Source organism: Anas acuta, chromosome 2, assembly GCF_963932015.1.
Source record: "Anas acuta chromosome 2, bAnaAcu1.1, whole genome shotgun sequence".
Classification (NCBI taxonomy): domain Eukaryota; kingdom Metazoa; phylum Chordata; class Aves; order Anseriformes; family Anatidae; genus Anas; species Anas acuta.
In genome coordinates, this window is record NC_088980.1 from 111,456,239 (window position 1) to 111,479,641 (window position 23,403).

Genomic DNA, 23,403 nt, shown 5'->3' on the forward strand with positions numbered 1-23,403 from the left:
TTTTTACAATTCTGTGATCAAATCGCACAAATGTACAATTAGTCTATTGTACAATTAGTCTAAATGTACAATTATATTACAATCATAAGACAGAAGCAGGATACCAAGAAAACTGATACAGGACCTTTATGGTACAATTTATTGACCATGATTCAACCACCTAAAAGGTAGACATCTAGCCTTACCTTCCCATTAGTGGACAGAAAAGCATCAACATCTCTAAGAGTGATTCATTCTACCTAGTTTAGCTACCTGATTTATGAGGAAATGAATCCTCTTTGCAAACACCTTTTGGGTGTGATTGAAATCAATGCCATTTAAGGCTTCTAGAAAGTAAGCAATATTGTAATATTGCACAGCATACAACAGAACTAAATGCAAATTCTTCATATAGAAATAGGTGTTAATTATTTTACAACTATACAGCACATTGTTCTTTCTGTGTGTTTATGTATATATACTGTTCTTTAGATCTACATTTATATATACCTCTATGCATTTGTAAATCTAAGATCATATTTCACATTCATACATTCTGTGAATACTTACATAAAAACTTATTTACACAGGTGAAATATATTGGGAGCAGAAGAATAGAAATCCACCTTTTTGCTTCAGTTTGGTTTGGGAACTATTATTCTTATTCTTATCTGAATTAGTAAAATAAATTGAAAACAAGTTCTTAGCTCCTAACCCAGTGGTGTAATAGTCATGGCAGTCATTTCTCATAACCCTCAATTACTTGGAGATCCTGCATTTATTGATTTTTTTTTAAATTTTTTTTTTTCTTGACAGTGGAGTCCTGAAAAGGTCTCCAGAATGCCTCAGGAATATTTCATACTCAGCAAAGGCAGTTACAGCATGACATTTCCTGTCCTGACAAGGTAAATTTTGGCTTTCTCATTTTCAAGTGATCCTAAGGGTCCTACAAATATGACATGTTCAGTACCCTAATGAAAGCTATACCCTGTATTTGAACTAAACAGTCACCAGTAAAGATTACATCCTTTAATACAACCTTATCAGCCACATATGCATTCATGCCCCTGGGGGAAAGTGTTGCTGTAATATGAACCCAAAAGACATAAAAGTTAAAAGTACTACAATAAAGTAAAAGGAGAAATGTCTGTATACAAAAATTGTGAATGATTTCCTGTTGTCTATAATCTGCAACACTGGTGCACAGTCTGAGCCTGGGGCTCATCAGAAATAGGAGAGTACGCAAGTCTTCTCTGTTCAGTTCTCACCAAGCAAATGAATAGCAACACAATTTCATGCTTTTCAATAATTCAATACAAATGCACAGAGTATTCATTTTTTCTCCAGTTTGTTTTCTATATTCCATGCTGTTTGCTTCACAGAGAAGAATGAAAAGCAAACAGAGAACAGGGAGAATAAAGTATCAAGGCAAATAAGCACAGCATACAAACAAAGCAGAAAAGCAAAATCAATTTAAGGATATGAAACAATAGCTTATGCCAAAAACAAGCATTTTGGAGAACATTCTTGAACAGATCTCTGGCATTTATGATTTAGATTTTCTCAACCATCTAATATGACTTATTTTTTTAACTGAAGAAAATCTAAGAATTTTGTCCACTGCATTTTACTGTGTTCTGACCTAATTTATACAATTTTCAATTTTTAATTTTTTACAGCATTTGTCCCACAGTTTGAGGTAATGATTGATCAAAGACAAAAATTTTCGTCTTTGATCAAGACAAAAAATATTTTTCAGATTATTAATCTAATTCACTTAAAAGCTGCATAGAAGTTCTAACTCCATTTTGTCAACTTTAACTGCAATTAAAGAGAAATTAAAGGCATAACTAAAATGTGCCATCTACATTATGACAGTATCTAACATATAAAATGTACTAAACCTATAAAAACCTAAACCTATAAAAATGCTTCTTATCACAAAATACATAGATATGAATATCTATATATTTTAACATATTAATATCAATACCTGTGATATGAATTATTTATTTATTTATTTATTTATTAAAAAGGAAGTTTTGAATAGCATAAAAGGTTCTACTTGCACTGGCTGGATTTGATGTTTGGTCACAAGTTGCCTTCCCTTATTTATTTATTTTGGGTTTGAATTAAACACATTTCTGCCTTTATCTGTCACAAAGCAATGTTTGTCCTAGTTTTTGTCTGTATCATTATTAATTCTCTGTTTCCCCCACATAATTAGTGTTTCATGCTTTGCTAAGAATGAGTGGTCTTTTACAAGACATATTGAAAGTAGTGATTTTGAAGACCAGGTACCCAACAGGAATTCTGAGAGATATACTTTACATATTTCTTTTAGCAAATATCCATGATCGCTTCAAAGGAGACAATGATGAGGAAAACCTTAGCATACATATTCTTATAAACTGGCATTTTGCAAGGACAGGGAGGAAGAAAGTTTAACTTTATTTCCTTCACCAGTGATGTCAGTTGTTAACTAGGACAAAAAAGAAATACAGCAAAGGAACAAAAATACCTCTTGGAGGTACTTGTAGGGGGTACACCTTATATTTCCTGTAAATCCTAATTTAAACACTCTTGAAAACAATTGAGCACCATATAGAGTGGGGAAAGCATAATTAAATGAGGTATTTGTGTATATTTATTTTATTCTAATTGTAAAACACAATTCTGAATTCTTGCTAGATTGAATTCTGTAGATCCAGAATTCAAGAGAAAAGTTTCCAGATGTATTTCAGAGACTCCTGTCACCTTAAATTTTTATACCTGGCAACAATAGATTTGGTAAGTTACAGAACTGTTTCAAACTTTATTTAATAAAGTCAGAATAGCCCATCTTAACTGTCAAGAAATGCATGTATATATACGGTGTATTCCTTATAAAATAAATACATGGTTTATTTATTAAAATGTATAATAATAATAAAAAAGTGTAAAAATTTCTAGTTAGTACAATCAAACTCATGCACATGCTGCTATTTCAGAAAACAGAATTTTTTGTTTACACAACAACTTTCATTTGTAATAACTTCCATTTCACATTATTTCAGTTTTCAGGTATTTACTTTTTATATATTATTTTTATATATTATTATATACTATATTTTATTTATTTAATATATAATTATTTATATTTTATATTATTTATATTATTTATATAATATATAATTATATATTATTATATATTATTTTATATATTTGCTTTACTGAAATGATGAAGCTGAGTTACTAATGTAATAATATCAGTGGAGTAAGTAGGCTCTTGAAATCCTTTCAACTTAGGAAGATCAACTGTGTATAGTATTTGACAAGCAACCTTTATATTTCTGAGATCAGTTTCTGATCATTCTCATTATCTAAACTGGAAAAAAAAAAAAAAAAAAAAAAAAAAAAACCTTAGCCTCAAAATTCCGATAGAATATCGTTTTACTGTAAAACTAAGGTAATTTTGTCCCAAATCATCAAAAGTTCGTGACAGACAAGGCATCAAAAACCCACCTCACAACCACCTCACAAGGTGGTCCACATTCCAAGAACCTTCCATACTGTAGAATAACATTGCTGTTGTTTCCTTTTTTCCTCTGAAAGACATGACTTGATGCTAAATGAATCTCATACTAAGATTAAGATGAGCCAAAGTGGCATGTGTATTCTCACTCAACTTCAAAAAATGTAACTGTCCAGTACAAATTGTAAAATCAAGAGACAACTCTCTAGCAGATGAGTTAAACTCATGCTTCATAGGATGTCCAGAGGGATTACAATTTCAAAATAGTAGAAAGCTTAGCAGAAGAAACTCTGACTACAGTATAAACAGCATCTTGCATGTACTGATTCTGATCACAGTTGATGAGTGAAAAAGAGAACTGTCAAGTACATGATTCCAGTAAAAGTACTCAAGTCCATCCTTCCCACAATCCCACACAAAACAAAGTACAGAATCTGGACAAGAAACACTGAAGGCTAATAAGCTGCAACAAGAACACCAACAGGTTCTGTGCCCACTTCTGAATTAAGACTTTATATCCTATTTGTGATTTATGGTGCTTTTTCATGAAGAGCTGATGATGACTTAGGAGACTCCCAAGTGGCACACCTACCCCAGGACTGTATAGTTCTCTTACCCTCTCACGTGGCTGTGCCTGCAGTACTAGGACATGGACAAAAAACAAACAAACAAACAAAAATGCTGTGTGGGTTTAGGGCAGATGGAACGACACAAAATTTTAAAGTGACATAAAAGAAAAGCTAAGTAGTCTTTAGATAATCAAGTGAATGAGTCCTTAGAGCAAATTGCACATATTAAACAAAGAATTCAGAGCAGTGGGATCAGGTAAGAACAGTTACAAAAGCAGCCATAACATGCTAATTCCAAGCCATGACTACACTACATGAAACACTAAGAGTCAAGCTTCATTCTTCTTTTCCTCTGTTCTACAGAAATACAATTTCTATGTTTCATTTAGGTCTTTATGCTGTGTCATTTATACTAACCAATAACTAATACTGGGATTTTTAAACTGAGAATTTTGCTCAGGGAAATAAACTGTGAAAAATCTGCACAGGCAAGATGTACCCACACTATTGCATTTTAAAAACAGGCTTCAGTTTGCCATGAAGGTACTTTTGTGTAGTTGAGATTGCACAACTGTTGTAATCACTTAAATGTTTCTACTTATTGTTTAACTTTCTCAAAAGAAGGAAAATTATACGTAAATTCTAATTCCTCTTGCTCTTAAAAATCCTACAATAATGCCTTTTCCATTCATTGTGACAATTTCAAAGAGGCATTATTGTTAACCACTTGAATTTCTAAACTTCTTTGACATTAATGCTCACCTACAGTTCCGGCTGCTCATTAATGGTGTCATCTGCCAGGTAGGACCTTGCCTGACTGCCGCAGTAAGCAGAGCGGACACAAGGCAGGGGATAGCAAGATTCCGCAACACAAGAGTTTTCATTTCATCAATTTCTTTTGTGTCCTGGACTAGGATTTATGATTCTTGTAGTAAAGCAAACCAAATGTTTATAAATGGCAGACAAAAAGGGTAAACCATTTACTGCATCTTGATTTAGAGTATCCCATCAGTTTTCTTGAGCAATTTACCATAACCAGGATTTTTTCAGGAAACACTGTGGATCTGTCATTCGTCTTGTGTGATCAGAAATGTAAAATAATTTCACAGCTAAAATCCAATGTTTTTCAGAAAGTTACTTTATCATATTTGCCCTATTTGCTCTTCTCTAAGAGTGTGTTCTCCACTTCCAATGCTCACAACTTTAGCTTTAATAACATGATAGCTTTATGAAGTTCAATAGAATTGCCCGAACACTTAATTTTAAGCACATTTGTGTTTGTAAAATCTTGTATTTTCTCACCGCGTCTGATGCATGGTGGATAATAAAACATTATAATAATGGCTAAGCCCTGCAACAGTGGCCCTTTGCATCTGAGTTTTCATGCTGTGAATTGTTCAGAAGGCAATTCACTTTAAGTGTACCAGAAATGCTTCTTCTGTGGGAACAGATGCTTTCAATGGCTAAACTTTTTATGTTACATTTCAGGCCCTGAGATTCCTACTGTGTTGAAGGTGCTAATCATATTAAGATTCTGTTATCATTATAGGAGGATGTTTAAATTAAATATTTTTAAAGTTAAAAATGCAGATAGAAATTAGGCTTCTAAATCAGATCATAATAAACAAAGCTAGAAGATAGTGCGTTCCTTATTTATACTGCTGGCTTATTTCTTTCTATGCCTATTTAGACTGCATGGTTACAAAAATATCAGATTTGCATTATGTTTGTATTTCTTGCAGTACTCCTAATTTGATTTTCCAGTCTTGGATTATAAAAAACATATTTTTAAGGCTTAATCTTGAAGATGATGAGTGAAGAAAAAGCAAACAAAAAAAAAATAATCTAGAGTTGCTTCTCTCCTCTGCTAGTACATTTTTAGAGTGACAAAGAAAAAATATTGATCACACTGTATGGTCATTTATGTCATCCTTCTGTATTAACTATTCATAGATAGACTTGGAAGGTCTGACAAGTTGTTAAAGACACCTATATTAATGTTATATATATCAGAACTACACTTTGGTCAGCTCCTTTGGGTAGCTCATTTCCCTTAAGAAGTATCATTTTAACTTGAGTAGCAGAAATGATTTTCTCATTTTCATATAGGAAACCTTCTTTCTTTTCTGATATTTTATTTTTTTATTTATTTTTTTCCCTGAATGAAACTGGATGGAACTAAGATCTTGCAGATCTAGGGTTGAAGATAAAAATAAAAATGAAGGAAAGTCCCTTTTGTAATATCACTACTTAAATCTATGCATCATTTTCATGCTTGGTTTGTGTGATTGGAGAAGAACAAAGATTAAATAAAAAAAAAAAAAAAAAAAAAAGATTTTCTACTGCAGCATTATTATGGAAAAGAAGAAAAGGAGACATGTAATATTCAAGAGTGTTACTGCAGCTTAGTCTCTTGGTAGTGATATAATTTACTCTGTTTGCTTAACTTAAAGACCAGGTCATTTCTTTCTGTGAAGTCTAGTTTACTCAGTTATGGTTTTTTAAGTCAGGCAGGCTTCATAAATATAAGTAGTGTAACTGTGTATACCTTAGTTTCAACTTAGACACAGTAAGTATACTGTGTAGATTTAGACAATGCTTGTCCCTGAGCTGCCATTATTTTTGAATTTTCAGGTGTTTTTTTGTTTGTTTGTTTGTTTGTTTTTGTGTGTGTTTTTTTTAATCAAGTTTAGAGGATTTCACAAAAGTGAGAAATTTAACACATCTTATGGATAGTTTCCAAACGTTTCACTAAAAAATAAAAAATAAAACAAATAAAATATCTGCTGGCAATTGTCACGAAAGATTTTTTTTTCCTTCACTTTGATAGTTAGAATAAAGATGAATCTTTACATGATTAACTCATTCACCTTCACAATAAATCATTAATTCATTAAACAACTTTAATCACTGTTTGGAGCTTAAGTTCAATCTAATTCAACATAAACATATATTTAAGATCTTTCTTCCACAAAGTATTAACTCAGTGCCACATACTCCTTATTCTATGTATCTCTGTCCCTATACTTAACCAGATAGTTTGTGATTAATACACATTATTTAATCTGAGTTTATGGGGGGAAAAAATAATCCTTCATTTCTTCTTTCTAATAATTTACTGTATGGATTTGATAAGAGATGTCAGATTAAATCCTAAATTAAGAATAAAACTGGATTAAGCAAAATGAAGGAAGAAGAAGAACATCTAGTGACAGTAACTCATATTTCATCTCATCTGACAATGTCAGCTATCACATGCATAGGGTCAATGAAAATTTTGTCACTGTGCTAAATTTTAACTCTGCGGAATCCTACTCTGTGAATTGTGAACTCTAATTAGTGAGATTTTTATCTCTAGTGTAAGTTTACTACTTATTTTATATGAATGCTAGTTTATTCCAAAAGAATGAATGGAATTATGAAATATAATCATCATCATCAATTATTATTTCATAATAAGAAATATTATTATCAGTATCCCCTAAAGATACTGTTGGGAGAAGTATTATAGTTTCAGAGCTCAGGTCATATTCTATTATTTAAGCAATTTACAGCAATTTATAGAAAATTTCTGTGAACCAAAGAAAGAACCTTATAACCTAGCTTTATTGAGTAGAAAGAGTTAATGAACAGTCCAAATTCAAACAGATACAAATAAAGTCAAATATTAGGATTTTTTTTAAAGCTTTATAATGCAGAGCTTCTTCTCAAATAGCATTTTTTTCCCAATGATGATAAGGTCAAAGATCAAAATTTCATTTAAAATGATTTAAAAGTTTTCTGAGCAGATAAAAAGAAAAGCAACAATCAACATCCTCAGGCAGTCTTGCTTCATTTAATCTTCTCACTTTAAGAGCTTCACTACTTTATTTATTTTTCTTTCCTCCTACTAACTTTAATATTCATTTGAACTGGAATGTACAATGGAAGGTCATGTGAGCAACCTGTAAAGTTGAAGTGCTTACCAAAACAATGACAATTCTTAAAAAATATAAATAAATGAATCCCATTGTAACTTGTCTGCTGCGGACTTCCACCAATTAAACTACCCAAGTTTTTGAAACCAGGTGTAGTTACTTCCTGGAAAGACTTTGCTTTATGATTATGTCAGAAAAAAATATACATATAGTTTTGGTAATTATAATTTGAAATTTCTTACCTATAACCAGCTTCTAATTTAGCAGGTAAATCTGGACAAGGAGTTGTATAGTGAAATTCTGTATTCACCATTATTTTCAATGCCTCCTAAGACCGCAGAACTAATTGTGGAAACATTTTGGTTTAGGACTTTGTGTTTACACAAGTTCTGATAAATATGATGCGCCAAAGCCTGTTCTGTGGCACCGAGAGGGCGTAGTACAGCTTACACAGAAAATGTTAAAATCTCTTCAGTTTCAGAACAGAAATCGATACTGGCTATCAGGAAGAGCAGTTGATCTATGCTAGTCCCTTAATTGTCCCTAAATATTGCTGGAGAAAGCGTTAATTGCATAAACCAAAGCATTTTTGGAAGCATGCTAACCATTAAACAGCTGTTCGCTAATATATATGGCTTGTAGTCCAGCATCATCTGAAGAATATAGCAATGGTCACTTAAGCACCTTGGGATATAATATGTTGCACTCATCATAAAAATCACTGGGTTATAAAACCTGAAGTATAAGCTGGAAATTTAACAATCTCTTCTGTGTTTGGGAACTGAAAGTAGTGCTGTGACCTTTTAGCAAAGATATCTTTACATTTGGACTTATTATAATTACAATCTTTTAAAGCAATTTTATATAGCAATATATAACAACTAATATACATGTAACTATGATAGTAAATTATTTAAGCCAACACACACAACATTTTAAAACACTTTACATTAGTACTTCTGTAAACTTGATTTCAGCACTGTTGTACTTATTTCTCCCTTTTACTCACACCTGATTTGAAACAAGTGCAATTTACTGAAATCAAAAGAAGAACCTAATTTTAAACATCCTATTAATAAATAAATAAATAAATAAAGGAGCCATCAATTAGGAATAACCTGTAGCCTAGTGAAAATTATGGTATTCTGAAGGCATGGGTTGCTTGTATTTGCCATCACTTGATTACCGCTGTACTAACAGAGGAACATGCTAGCAGTTGGCTAAGGGTCTTTTACCTCTTTTTAATGACAGATACATGAGAATACTCATTCTGTTACCATAACGTCACATAAAATAGATGATCAAATAAAATGAGCTGCTGCCACATTCTGTAAGGACAATGGGAAATTAGATTGCTGTCTCTAAATACTTTAATATGGGCTTCAGGTATCATCTATTACAGAATTATATGTGTCTACTATAATACAAAGAAGAGGTAATGGAGAAGAAGAAGGGCTCGGTATCCTTATTTAGCACAGTGCATCACATCACTAGTTGGCTGATTAGTCTATATTAATCTATACTCATTTGGGGTTTGATACAGCTCAGTTACTTCTATGTCTAGTAAATAAAACAACTTTTGAACTAGTTCAGAACTGGTAAGACCCCCTTTGTGAAGAAAAGTATAACATTCTACGTACATGAAATATATGGTAAGTGAAGCTGAGAAATCTTGTTTGAGCATATGCTCATCTTTCCTATAGACTGTAATTGTTCAATTATTTTCCTATCTAGATTTTAATGTAGAATGGAAGGCAATGGTCGTTGTGTTTTGGTCTCTACTAGGGCTTGTATGTTGCTTTATTTCTGACAAAAGTCTTTACATGGAATCTAAGTAAAAATGGATTTTTCATGTTTTATATCCCATCTGACCTTACTGAGTACTATTTTTATTTGTGTTCCAGTGAGTCAAAATCACAGTTACCTCCACCTACAGCTAAAACATCTCTAGACAATAACTACACTATTTCTTGTGAGCTATCCAACTGTTAACATAGTTAGACTAAAATAAACAACCATTGTTTATATGTGTTATTGCTAGGAATTTGCTTCACTTTTCTTAGAGAGACAGACCATGTGCCTCAAGGTACTCTTGTTTTTTTCCAACAGTACTTACAGGTCTATTAAAAATATTCATTTATATTAATATATGAAGTGAACTGCATTCAGACTGTTTAAATGAAAAGTATACAATACTCTACTGAACATTTATCTCACAGCTTTTCCTCTGTCATTATTAGCTCTGTCAAGCTAGAGCTTCTACAGCAATTTCTGTAGGTTATACTTGCCATGCATAATCTCTGCACAATGAAAATCAATGCTTTATTTCAGCTTCCTATCACAAACTTATATTTGAAGGCTCTTACTGGTACTGTAAATGACATACTGATCCTTACTCCTGGCACATAAAACCATTACAAACTGAATGTATCAAATCTCACAGACTGATCTCTGTCAAAATAAAGACTGAAGGTCATCCATTCTTCGTTCACACACTCGCTTAGAGAGCTAAGCTTTTTTATCCTACCTTTACATGACTGCTGGATTCCAAGTGACAATATCTTTCCAGCAGTAAGTAAACATGCAATGACCGGAAGAAGATTTTGCCTATGGTGATAGGAAGCATGTCACCATGCTACTTAGGACAGATAATCTTTAAGCTTTGCAAAACCGGCAATAAAAGTTCATTAATAAAAAAAGTTCATCAAATAAATGTCCCAGGAGATGCTACTAAAGCATTTTCTAAGGTCCACTCTTGAAACACGGGTTTAATTTTATCTTTTCATTTAGCTATGTGAAGCAAAATTTTAGCTACAACAATCGTATTGCAGTTACATGATTGTAAAAGTAATGTTACATAAATAATTGAATAGACTGCTTTATTATATACATTTTTTTTCTAAAATTACTTAAATTGTAGCACAAAAAACAATTACAGATTAAAGCCTCAGGTAGATTTTCATCTGGATTGTCCATTCTCCTTTCACAATTAAATCCTTTTCAAATGTGGTACAGATGGATTCTGCATTTATGAGTCATGTTAAAATATGCAGAGAAATTAAATAAGGGTCTGCCCTCAAGTCTGAATGTAAAGGAGAAAGATTGATTGGATTAGAAAATACGGCGTAGGATTATAGGACAGAGAAGAGTGTGAGTGTTAGGGTAAGACATGTCAACAAGACAACAGCTGAGAGTCCAATGATCAGCTGTTTTGCGTGCCTCTATGGACTACAGCATTGCCTACTGCAAGGACCTACAGCGGTGTACTGGGCCTGGCCAACATGGGGTTATGTTTCCGCACAGCAGCCCATGCAGTGCTGAACTCTGCAGGTGTAGCTGGAACAGCCCTGGTATCACACCAATGTTTTGTCCATTGATGAGCAGTGCTGGCACAACACCAAGACTCTCGTCAAAACCCCCAAACCCAGTAGGCTGGGGGTGGGCAAAACGTGGGGAGGGGACATCACCAGGGCAGCTGACCTAAACTGACCAAAGGGATATTCCATACCACATGATGTCATGCTCAGCAATAAAAAGGGAGGGGTGGGGTGGGCGGGGAAGGAAGGAGAGAGAGCAGGGAGGGCTTTTGGTATGAAGACATCTGTCTTCAGACAGGAAGACAACAAGTGAGACAGGTCAAAGAGTAGGGAAATGTTAGATGAAATTCAAAATCTAGAGAATAACAGTGAAGAAAAAACAAACAAACAAACAAACAAACAACAACAACAAAAGAAAAACACCGCCAACAACAAAAAACAATACTATCAATTTTATTTTCTCTTATTTGTTGCTATCTTCTGTTTGTTGGTATCTGCTAAAAAGCAGGCGATTATATCACAAAAAGAGGAAAAAATCCTTGCATATTACATATGAGAAAAGTTAATATACAACACAAAAAGATGCTTCAAATACTCATTAACATACTGATTGGCTTGTATTATAACTAAGATTTCTTCACTGTACTGATAGTACTGTAAAATTTGGATGTAAATACATACATTGTAGATGCAGTTTTGTTGTGTTTTCTCTTGTTTTGTGAACTATAAATCAATTTGAAGCTTCCACTCAGCCTCTTACAGTTGAGGGCATCCAAGTACAAGGAATAACGCGAGTTTCCTTTTCCAATCACCTATGTCATGGAGATGGCACTGTGTGTCCATAGGTGACCTCTACAGACACAGACTAGAAACACGGTAAACCTTGACAGAACATTTCAGGCAGAGGAAGCAAGGAACGTGCACAGGTATCTCAACTCTTGCTCTGATGTTAGGAAAACCCTTCTCTGACAGCAATGACAGGTGAAATAGCCCTTGAAGGTTATAGATGCCTCACCTCTAGGTAAGTGAAAGCAAAGCAAGTTGAAATTGCACATGAATGATAAAAATACTAACAAATATGTCATACAAACATCAAAGTCCTGAATGCTAGCTGGATTTTTTTCTGTAGTTGTCTTCTAGAATTGATGCATTTTAATAATAACTTGTATGTATTGTGAACTATTTTATGTTCATGTAGGTTTAACACTATTGACAGGAACACAGTATAAAAGCATCACCTTTTAATTTTTTTCAGGTCCTTGATGCAGCGATGGAGTGATTAGAAGGATTAAAAATAATAAAATATTATACGTTTTCAGGAATATTCAGAAATTTTGAATTAAAACCACTCATACAAATATCACAAAATCTTTGTTCAGCTTAATTCATGCCTTAATATTCTAAGCATCTGATGAAATCTAATGGAGGGTATTTTCTGTATTCTTCCAAAAATAATAGTTTTATGCAGCATTCTTTTATAAAACACAGGATCTTACAATGCAGTGACAACCTTAAATTAGACTCTTAGACTATTCTTTACATTTCCATGTGTAGGAACACGATGTATCCAAGACCACTTGAAACCAGTGCCTATAAATTTTAAAAAATAAAATAAAATAAAATAAAATAAAATAAAATAAAATAAAATAAAATAAAATAAAATAAAATAAAATAAAATAAAATAAAATAAAATAAAATAAAATAAAATAAAATAAAATAAAAATAAAAAATGTTACTAACATCTTCTGTAAGTGACAACACTGCAAAATGTAGGCTGGCTAAAACACTGTCTGAGAGCAATCTATAGAAAATAAACAGCCTATTCCATATGGACATTAGACATTACATCAAAGTAGCAATTTCTCAGATCCTAAATTTAGGAAAATAGTTTTGACATGGACAGTCCTGATCATCCAATTCAAGTTTCTTGCTATCTCAATCCATTTTGCAAAAGCTGTTTAGTCCAGAAGGGTCAAGAGAACATATGCATGGTGTATCTTCACATGCCACATGCCACAAAATGTTTTACCAAACTCCACAGTCCTCTATGGCCCAAGGTCCCTGAATCACAACTATTTCCCCTCAATATCAATACACACATTAGGGATTTTGTTCTATTTCTGTGCTACACCTGGCAGCAGACTATGGCCCAAACAATAAAGAAAATTAAAAGAAAGGACAATGGTGGCTGACAAAGTAAGGGTTCGTTGAGGAACCCTTCTGACCCATCAAATACCTTGCAGTGGTGAGCAAAGCACTGAAGCCAAGTACTGGACTGAGTTCACCAGCAACACCTCTTTGAGGGCTCGGTGGCTAATCTTCTAGGAAGGACTATTAAAAAAAAAAAAAAAAAAAAAAAAAAAAACAGAAATCCTATACCTATATCAATGTTAAATGAGGTGTCATTTTTCAGGCAGTGTTGTATTTGGAAATACATGTTATCTCACCATATATTATTATACAATACATATTACCTCACCAGATTGTAGAATATAAGGCTGACAGACCTCTCATCAGCTCCTGAGTATAAATTCCAGCAACTGCAAGACACCTCTTCATATAACCTTATTTGTAAATGTATCAAGCTTCATTCTATGAGTAATCAAACTCCTTGTTTTCAGTGCTTCTATTACCATGACTTTTTTGAAACATTACAATCTGTTATTTTCAAAAACAATTAAAAATGCAATGACAATAGCAAAAATTCATTCATATAAGGAATTTCTCTATTATTAAAATGGATGGAAATTGAGCTATGAAACAAATAACTGAATCATTAATATCTAAAATGTGGAATTGATAACTTAATAATACTTTTGAAAGTAGTGAATATAGCTTATAATTTCAATTTTTTTTTTGTTTTGTTATTGTTTTTAAAGACAAATTGCCAATATATTATTAATTATTCTTACCCTGTTACATTTTTTGACTAATGTCCTAGCAGCATGGTACCATCTCCACTGGCACAGCACATGCCAGAAAATACTTCCCAAAATGCTACAGTCCACTAAGACCTAAAACAATGTCTCAAAAATGTAACTGCCTCTCTTCAACACTAAGGCAATTTTATGGCAGAATAAGCTAAGATGAACATGGAATGAAGACCATGACAGGTCTGCCCAGGCAGCACAGAGTAGCTGGGGGGCAGAATGGCATGACTGCATTAAGAAACCAATCTATCTTTCTTTACAACATACCTTACTCTTTATTGATTCAAAAGACCCTGAAAAATTGATCATACGGATTTCTTGAATTTCATATTCATTAAGTAATGTTCTAGATTCATGGAAGCCATAAATATAAGGGGTTAACCGGGGGGGGGAGGGGGACGGGAACAAAACAAAATAACAACCACAGTTAGCTGCACATTCTGCTTTTTTAAAATTTTTGCCTTTTAAGCTGGAGTTCCTAACTGCTTCAGGGAAAATCCTTATCATAGCATAAGCAAACAAATTGAGCATTCATTCAGTCAACGTAATGGGAGATTGAGGACTGACTGATCATCACTCTCTTGCTTGTACCACTCTTCAGGTAGCATGAGTATATTATTTTGCTTTGTCTGTCAGTAAACTAAATCTTTTCAGATAAAACAAACATGGCAGAGATATTACAAGCACGAGAAGGTTCAAGAACAGGAGAATCAGTCTTGCCCTTTATCCCATAAACATAAAATATCATGACCCAGATAAGATACAAACCATACATTAGAACCATACATAACAGATCTCTTGCCATTAGTCACAGCAATTTACAGAGCTTGAAGATAAACTATATATTAGAAGGACAAGGAAGTAAGAAATCGAACATTAAAAAGCTGATGTTATTGTAACATTTTTTTTTTTTTGTCAGGAAAGAGTCACAATACCTTAGGGAACCTCCCTGCAATTATTATAAACTTCTTTTACATTTTTCATTTTCTAAGACTGGTACTTGTTCATAATTTTTTAAGTTGTAAAACATAGTCTTACTACACAAAAGATGTCTAATCAGCTTACACAACTTGGGCAGCATTTTAATTATAAATCTATGATGCACCAGACCGGTTCATATTTCAAATACATTTTAGCAAGCTGAATTGTATTACATAAATGATCTTTAAAGTCAACCACTTCTTAGAAGTGACTATCTTCAAGACTGATGCAAGGGAAGACATGTCTAAGTTGTCTTCCAACAGATTTCACAGATGGCTCACGAGGCTGTCATAAGGCACAGGAGGAAGACAGTTACTTATTTCTTTATAGCAATGAAAGTGCAATGTACAATCTGGATTTAATGCTAGAACTTACTCATTTATCAATAACTCTTCTAATCTTTCCTCCTGTTAACTAAAATTTCTGACATAAAAGAGAACTATTAAAACTTTAAATGAAAAGGCTGGAAGGAAATAAGTATACATATTGTTGATGAGATATCAAGTATTGCCTTACAAAAATGCCTAATATGTGCTTTTTAAGTACAACCTTTAATGGACTCTGCTATACAATGTATAACTAGGTATATTTTGTTAGCACAAGTGAACACATGGAAGCACCACTGTCCAGTCATGGGATACACTGGTTGGACCACTTCAGGAAAAGAACTAAGTTTTTTTCAAGAGGTCAGTGTGGCTTATTGCTATATATGAAATAATAATAATAATAATAATAATAATAATAATAATAGTAACAGTAACTGTCCCTTCATCAGTTTTTTGTTTCGTTTTGTTTTGATTTTATTTTTTTTCCCAGGATTTGCTTACTCATGGAAATCAGCTAAAGGAGATAAGGTATAATGGATCATGCTGGTGTTCTTTTGTAACCTTCATATGGACCAATTCTTATTTTAGCCTCCCAAGAGCACAGGAAGAAATAACAATACACAAAATCAAAACAAAAACCCAAGAACATAGAAAACAAATCAGGATACATTTTCTTCCCTACAGCTTCTGAAAATTCAACTAACCTGGCTGCAAGCATCTGGCACCAAGCAAGTGGCATATGTAAGTTGTTTACAGACTTCGAATATCTCTGAAATAGAAAGCCTAAGGCTCTTGTCAAGAAATTTCAATTTGCTCTGAAACACTGTTCTTGTAAGACATCAGTATCAGAGACCTCTCTTCTTTTTGGTCAGCAATGTTCTGTGAACAATTGTAACATCTCTGGTGGGGCTTGCAAAAGGAAATCACTCAGGTTAAGTGCATGTGCCACTCTGAAAGCCAGGGACAATGCTTGAGACACATTTGAAAGCCTTAGACTAGAGTCTGGTCTTGATTTACTGTATTTGTATTATGTGTTTTTTCTAAGCTCAGCCTTCTATTATTTATTTTGCTGTGTCTTATGTCAAAAGTGAAGAATAGCGTATTAAAAAAGCCTCATTACAAGAAGCCTTCACAAAAAAAAAAAAAAAAAAAAAAAAAAAACTGGCATTTTTTAAGTTTTCTTGACAGTTGTTTAATTATACACTCCACTCTCATAACCAGTGTATACATCCAGAAATTACTCAAGATTGTAATACCATGGCATTTAACACAGCAGCATGATTTAACTTCATAGTTCTATAAAGTGCTGAATGCACTACGGGAGCCTTACATATCTGTACCTCTGTGAGACTTTGGTGATGTATTAAACAGAGAGAAGGGGGAAAAATTACCTTTTTGTTCCATAAAACAAGATGTTTATCTCAACACTCTGTCTACAGCTCTCAGACCAGAAATAAAGAGAATAAGACCTTCTCTTGTCTTAGATGGTTCTATTCCACGAAGATCCATCACCTTCCCTTATAATATACAATTATGCAATTTATTGTTACTGCTGCTGTAGATGACATAAAATTATGTTGATGGTGTACCGCGCCTGGCTGGCATGGGTTTAATTCCCCACAGCATCCCATACAGTACTGAGCTCTACACGTGTAGCCGTGGTATCACACCCACATTTTGTCTACTACTGAGCAGTACTGGCATAGCATCAAGACTCCCTCCAACCTCTCCCAAACCTAGTATGCTAGGGGTGGGCAAGAAGTGGGGAGGAGCCATCAGCAGGGCAGCTAACCTAAACCAGCTAAAGGGATATTCCATGTGGAATGGCTCAGTCAGCAACAAAAGCTGGGAAAGAGGAAGGAGAAGGGGGGGTTCTTGTTTTCAAGACATCTGTCCTCTTGCTACACATATTGAGGTCCTGCTTCCTGGGTCGTGGCCAAACATTGCTAGTTGGTGGGAAGTACATAATAATTGTTTTCTCCATCTTTGCTTCCGTATGGCTTTTTTTTTTCCCTTTAATTCAATTATCCATATATCAACCCATGAGCCTCTCCCTCACCCCCCCCTCCCCCTTTTTTTTTTATCATATTTTCTCCCTCTGTTCCTCTGATTAGAGGGAGTGAGAGGAAGTGTGATAGAATTTAGCTAGGCATCAGTGTGAAACAACCCCAAATGGCAACTATAGGTGGACTTACATTCAGTAAGAAGCCTCTTCTTCCCTTCCCAGATCTTTCCTTCTTTCCTTCTACACTGTCTCTGACAAGTCTTTTTCTTTTTTTTTTTTTTTTTGTGACTGTTTCATCAGTTGTCCTTTATATCAATCTAATACATATATTTGTGTGTGAAACACAATTTAATTTTAACACATTTGGATAAATTCAAGGGAGATCAACCATGAAGCTTCAGCATTTAGAAATGAGAACACCTCAAAACTCATTGTTTTGAGATTAAACCTTCACTAGAACCAGATAGCCAGACATTTCTTTCATCTTTATTACACCTGAACAAGTTATTTTTATCTTTTGTGCACTGTAATCCACTCAGTGTTAGCTATGACAAGCATCACAAAATAATTAACTTATTTCTTCTAGCAGCAGCCATCACTGGACAGCTGGTTTAGTTATTCCTACTGTGACATGTAAGAAAAAGCATTTTCTTTCCTTCACATATAAAAGGCAGTAGCCACATAAAATATCAGCTTCAATATGTACTGCAGTTCTATTTCTAATGACTCACATATTTCATGTATTTTCCAGTAGCTTATTCATTTTTAAAAATCTATCTATAAATAGGTACCTTGAGATTAATTTCAGGAGATTTTTTAAGTACTGTGAAGGGCTTACTGCTAGTTTGAACAACAGAGAGTAAGGTAAGGCATTGATACTCTTTCATCATCTTGATATCATATCAACTTAATATCATCTTCATGTCACATGCATATATGTACATCAAATCGAATATAGAAAAGGACACGAAATTGTCCATACAACAAATAAACAAGGATTCTTAGCATTCTGACATCAATTTTGTAAGGCATCCAAATCCCTCTCTAACATAAGACACTTTATGTTCGTTTATTCAGTACAAACATATTCAACATGCTTTTTAAACTAACATCCATGTTACTGTAAAAGTGACAGAGATCAAATAAGCATGCTTTAATTTCTCGGGTACATATGGCAACTAAATCATTTCTATTATTATCATCTAGTTTACAGTTGCGTAATTTCTCAAGCTTCAATTTTCCAGTGAAAGCCAGTCTCTTTCTCTGCCATCAACCAATTATGATGGAACTAAATACTGATAGGTAATACTTTTCTATATATCTGTCTCATGACAGCCACATGAGAGCACTTGAAAATCTAAATACCGCAGAAACGACCTTGAGATTTGTTATTCTGATGACAAGACTGTCACTTTTCCTCCTTACTCCTCATATCAGTAGGAAAGACGTCCTATTCAAGTCATATACATCATGTAAAACAAGTCCAAAAAAAAACAAAAACAGTCTATCAAGAAGGCAAACTGAAGTAATCAAAAAAAAAGCTCTTCTAATATCTCCACAGAAGATCTATGTCTAAATAACATTTGAAAACAACAGGAGAACAAAATCAGAAGTGCAGGGAACAACAATAGCCTTAATTGACTCTAAACATGGAGATGACCTATTCCATTTATCAGAGCTACTGGGAACTTTAAAAAAAGAGCTTGAGGTGACATGTGGCTTGACAGAACTAAGCAATCTGCCTTGGAACCATGGCATCTATCCCCTGCCTGGAAACAGAGGATCTCTAACTCAGTCTGGAAAGACATCTGGCTACTGCAGGCTAAAGAGGAGGACTGAGAGAGCATTATCATTTTACCAGCTTTGAAATGCAAGATTTCAAATGTATCACTCCTATTTTTGTGCAAGTTCCTCACCTTGTTTTGACTAATATGTCTCCCTTCTCTGTCCCTCTATCCCTTTTCATTGTTTTCATTCAAAAGTGTTTACTTGAGCTTGTGTCTTTCATATGACTACCAGGAGCTCGGGGCCATAAAAAGAATTGAAGACAACTGCACATCCAATTGTCCATAAGAGCTTGCCATGTCTCAGAGCAGTTGACAAAATGGTGTTGGACTCCTGAACATATAAAGTTATCATTAAGAATTAGAAGCAGTAAAAGAAACAGTGTATTCCCTTTGCTGTACTTTTAACTTCAATTATTTTTGTCTTTTGCCTATGGACATGTAACTAGAAATAATAGGTGTATCGTATCTCAATCAACTTTCTAAAATGTGTGTCCAACAGCTTCAACATCACTTGAAAAAAATGGAGTTTCCCTCATGAAACTAACTGAACTTAGAGCTAGTTTGTTGTTTTCTACCCCAGTAAAAATATAAAAAATACAATTCTAAAGAGAACATTTAAAAAATATATATAAATAAATAAAAAGAGAGAGAGAGAAGGGAAAAGTGTTGAAGAATGTAAACCTTGAGTTAGGTGAGCTGTGATGAATTTGTAATTTTTTTTTTTTTCATATTGTCAAACCGACTAATAAGCCCTCGCTTATAAATAAGCACGTAAGTATATTCCTAAAACTCCAATTTCTTCCAGAGTTATTACTTACTTAAGTCAATTAAGCCTTACTTAGCATTCCAGATACAAACCAACTGAAATACTTATTCTGTTTTTAATAAAAAGCTTGCAGAGATTTTTGATGGTGAGCAGGCTGTAGGCTATATCTATGTTGACAAGCTTTATTCCATCTTTGCTTGGGGTCAAGCATGACAAATTTCCAGCCAGATAACACTTGTCACATCTTAAGCCCATCCAGACAGCAATCATGCCTGCTGCTCGCAGAAGCAACATCTGCCGCTATGACAAACAAGAGCTCTTGATTCACTCTGCCTCTTGCTGAGCTCCCAGCTCATTAGGATCTCCTAACCGCTGCCTCTTACATAGAAAAAACACACCTATTGTTGAATAAGTGAAGTGTTTCGCTCCCTGATAGACCCTTGAACACAGCAGCTCCTGATGAGCTTCAGCTTGACAAGAGCAAGAGCCCCCCCCACTCGCAGAGGCAAGATCTTGTCAGTCTGTCAGCACTACCTGATGAGCAAGGGTCTGTGAAGCTGTCCCTAGCCCTGCTAAAACCCTGAGGGCAGCTCTGTGGGCTTTAGGCAGAGCTCTACAGCCTGCACCTGGGTGAACACCTCACCTGGGAAGATATGCCACAGCATCAGCCTAACATTTACTGTAAACTAATGGTTCATCACACCCTTCAAACTTACCTAACTCATTACAATTGCATGCTTGGCAGGACCGTAAAAGCACATTTAACCCCTTTCCTCTACTTACTCATCCAAAGGTACCTGCCCTCATATTGCATAGAGATTAGAAACTTTTGTAGTCAGGAAGAAGATCTATATAAGTTTGATAGTAAAAAATGAAAAAAGAATTTCATATTGAGCCTACTTGGTAAAAAAATTAATTTTCCCTGATGAGAAGCAGTGTTTGGAAGAAATAATAATTCACTCAGGGAAAACTTCAAACCAGTAGCTTATATAGGATTAATATCTAAAAGACTGCAACAGTCTAATTTTCCTTTTAAACAATCTTATTCATATACCAGCATAATTACAATGTCATAAAATGGTCTTTCTTTGAAAGAAAAAAGAAAAACATGTAGCTTCCCACAATTTGAAAAATTTCTTTGAAAAAATACCTGGAACATAATTTAGCAATTATGCATGGCTCAAATAATTTAACAAATCCAGTATATTCAGGGATTTGAGTTAGGTAATCTTTAAAACATTAGACAAGTACTACTGAGATCTTGGTATAAAATCTTCAGTAGACATTACTGGATAGCAAGGGTGTAAATGAGAATCTCAACAATGTGAGGCAAAAGTACTTGAGATAACCCTTGCAAAGAGAAATACCATGCTTTGTTTTCTGGGACCAGTGTTTTCACATTCCAATTACTTTGCGTTTTCTGTAGATTGTAGATCCTTTCTGCTATCTTGTGTTTTTTATGCAGAAAGAAACAATTATCTCATGGTTCAAGGACTTTAATTCCAAATATCTGTATTTTGTTTCTTACTTCACCACAAACTTGAACTTGTGATCTTCAGCAAGTCCCAATAAGAAAAATCATATGAACTGGAACTTAGGATAACCATTTTAAAGATAGGATTGCCAAGATATTGTGATATGAATCGAAGAGTTCTGTTTATAGAAACAGAAGAGATTTCTCAGACAGTAGTAATCAAAATAGTTCATCTCACATTTACATATATTCATATAGGTATACAATCCCAAATCTCTGTAAATTTGACATCTGCTTAACAAACAGAAAAGACTTTATTTGTTCACCGATGGAATAACATCTGGATGAACTTACAGAAATTTTCTCCACATTAACAAATCTAAGCAAGAAGAAAATTCACAATAAAATAAAATAAAATAAAATAAAAATAAAAAATAAAATTTGAAAAAAAATAATTTTAAAATTTAATTTTTAAAATACTTTTAGATTATTTTTTATTTTTTTTTAATTAATAAATTTGAAGAATAATTCAAAATCAAAATCCATGTAAAATTGATGCTATGAGTTCAATTGTGAGAAATTTCTTTATACTTCTAAGTATTGCTTTTCTTTTTTTTTTTTCAGAGCATAAATATAAATGCTAAAAACTACTTGTATACAAATAATATCATAGCCCAAAATACAGCCTTATTTTCATATCCTACCTCTTTTACTACCCTTCTGTTTCATAATTTTTTAATATGCAATCAGAAGTCGGGCTTCTAAACAACAAAAGCAGTATTTCACAAGTCACTTCTGGACCACTAAACTCCAATGAGCTGAAGAAACTGTGCAAGTATCAGAAATTAATGAGCAACAGTGTACCACAGTCTTACCACAACTAATGAGCAACAGTGTACCACAGTTTTATCATTTCTCCTAGAGAAATGATAAAATAACTAGGTACTGAAATAAGTTTCTCCTGGCTGCTTTAGCTGGTGCATCATTGAGTATCCTCTAGACGTAAACATAGAAATCTCTTTTTTTTTTTTTCTGTATGCCTAGTGTAAGCATGTGAAGCATGCTTATCGTGCAAAGTGAAGCATGATCTTCACTTTGTAGTATTTTATACTTTTCATTTCAGTCTATGGAGCCTGTTTTAATGGAAAGAAAAGGTATATAATATAAACGGAAGAAAATGCATTCTTATGTATACAAAGATTACAGACCCTCATCTGACATACAGAAATATTATATTTGAGTTTCTGATTACAAATTCTTGAGATACTGGTTGTTTAACAACCTTCTTTTTGTGTTCTTATAATAAGAGAGACATAAATACTAAATTCCTTGAAAATCATTGTAATGAATATACTAAACACAATTATTTCCCTGTAGAAATGACTCAGTGTTCATGGCAATGGAAGCCATATAAAAACACAAAATACCTATCTGCTTCATTAAAAAAAGATACCACTATTCACAGCCATTTATTCTTTCCCACAAGGAGTCAGAATTTTTATTTATCTTATAAACAAATAACACATAGCTATGATTAAGATTTTGCTTGATAAATTGAGATATATACACACATACACATTTTGAAACTTCTTTTTCTTTATAATACATTTGGCCTAAGTAATTGGAAAAGGCGTAGGAACACCTGCAGGAATGAGTTGTTATTAATGTCACTGTCATGTTATTGCTGACCTCTGAAGTTATATTCTTTTAGCTGGACGCTATTATTAACTTCCCACTTCTCAATAAATTTAGTAAAGAAAAGCACTAGCCTAACAAAGGAAAACAAACAAACAAACAAACAAACACAGGGAACAAATGCCTTCTGTTAATAATCCAGT

General features: G+C 33.6%; 1 protein-coding gene across 4 annotated transcripts in view; it reads right to left on the reverse strand.

Moving 5' to 3' along the window:
• SNTG1 (syntrophin gamma 1) overlaps nt 1-23,403 on the reverse strand; it is a 343,053-nt gene that overhangs the window by 244,026 nt on the left and 75,624 nt on the right. The gene's annotated exons all lie outside the window — the stretch shown is intronic.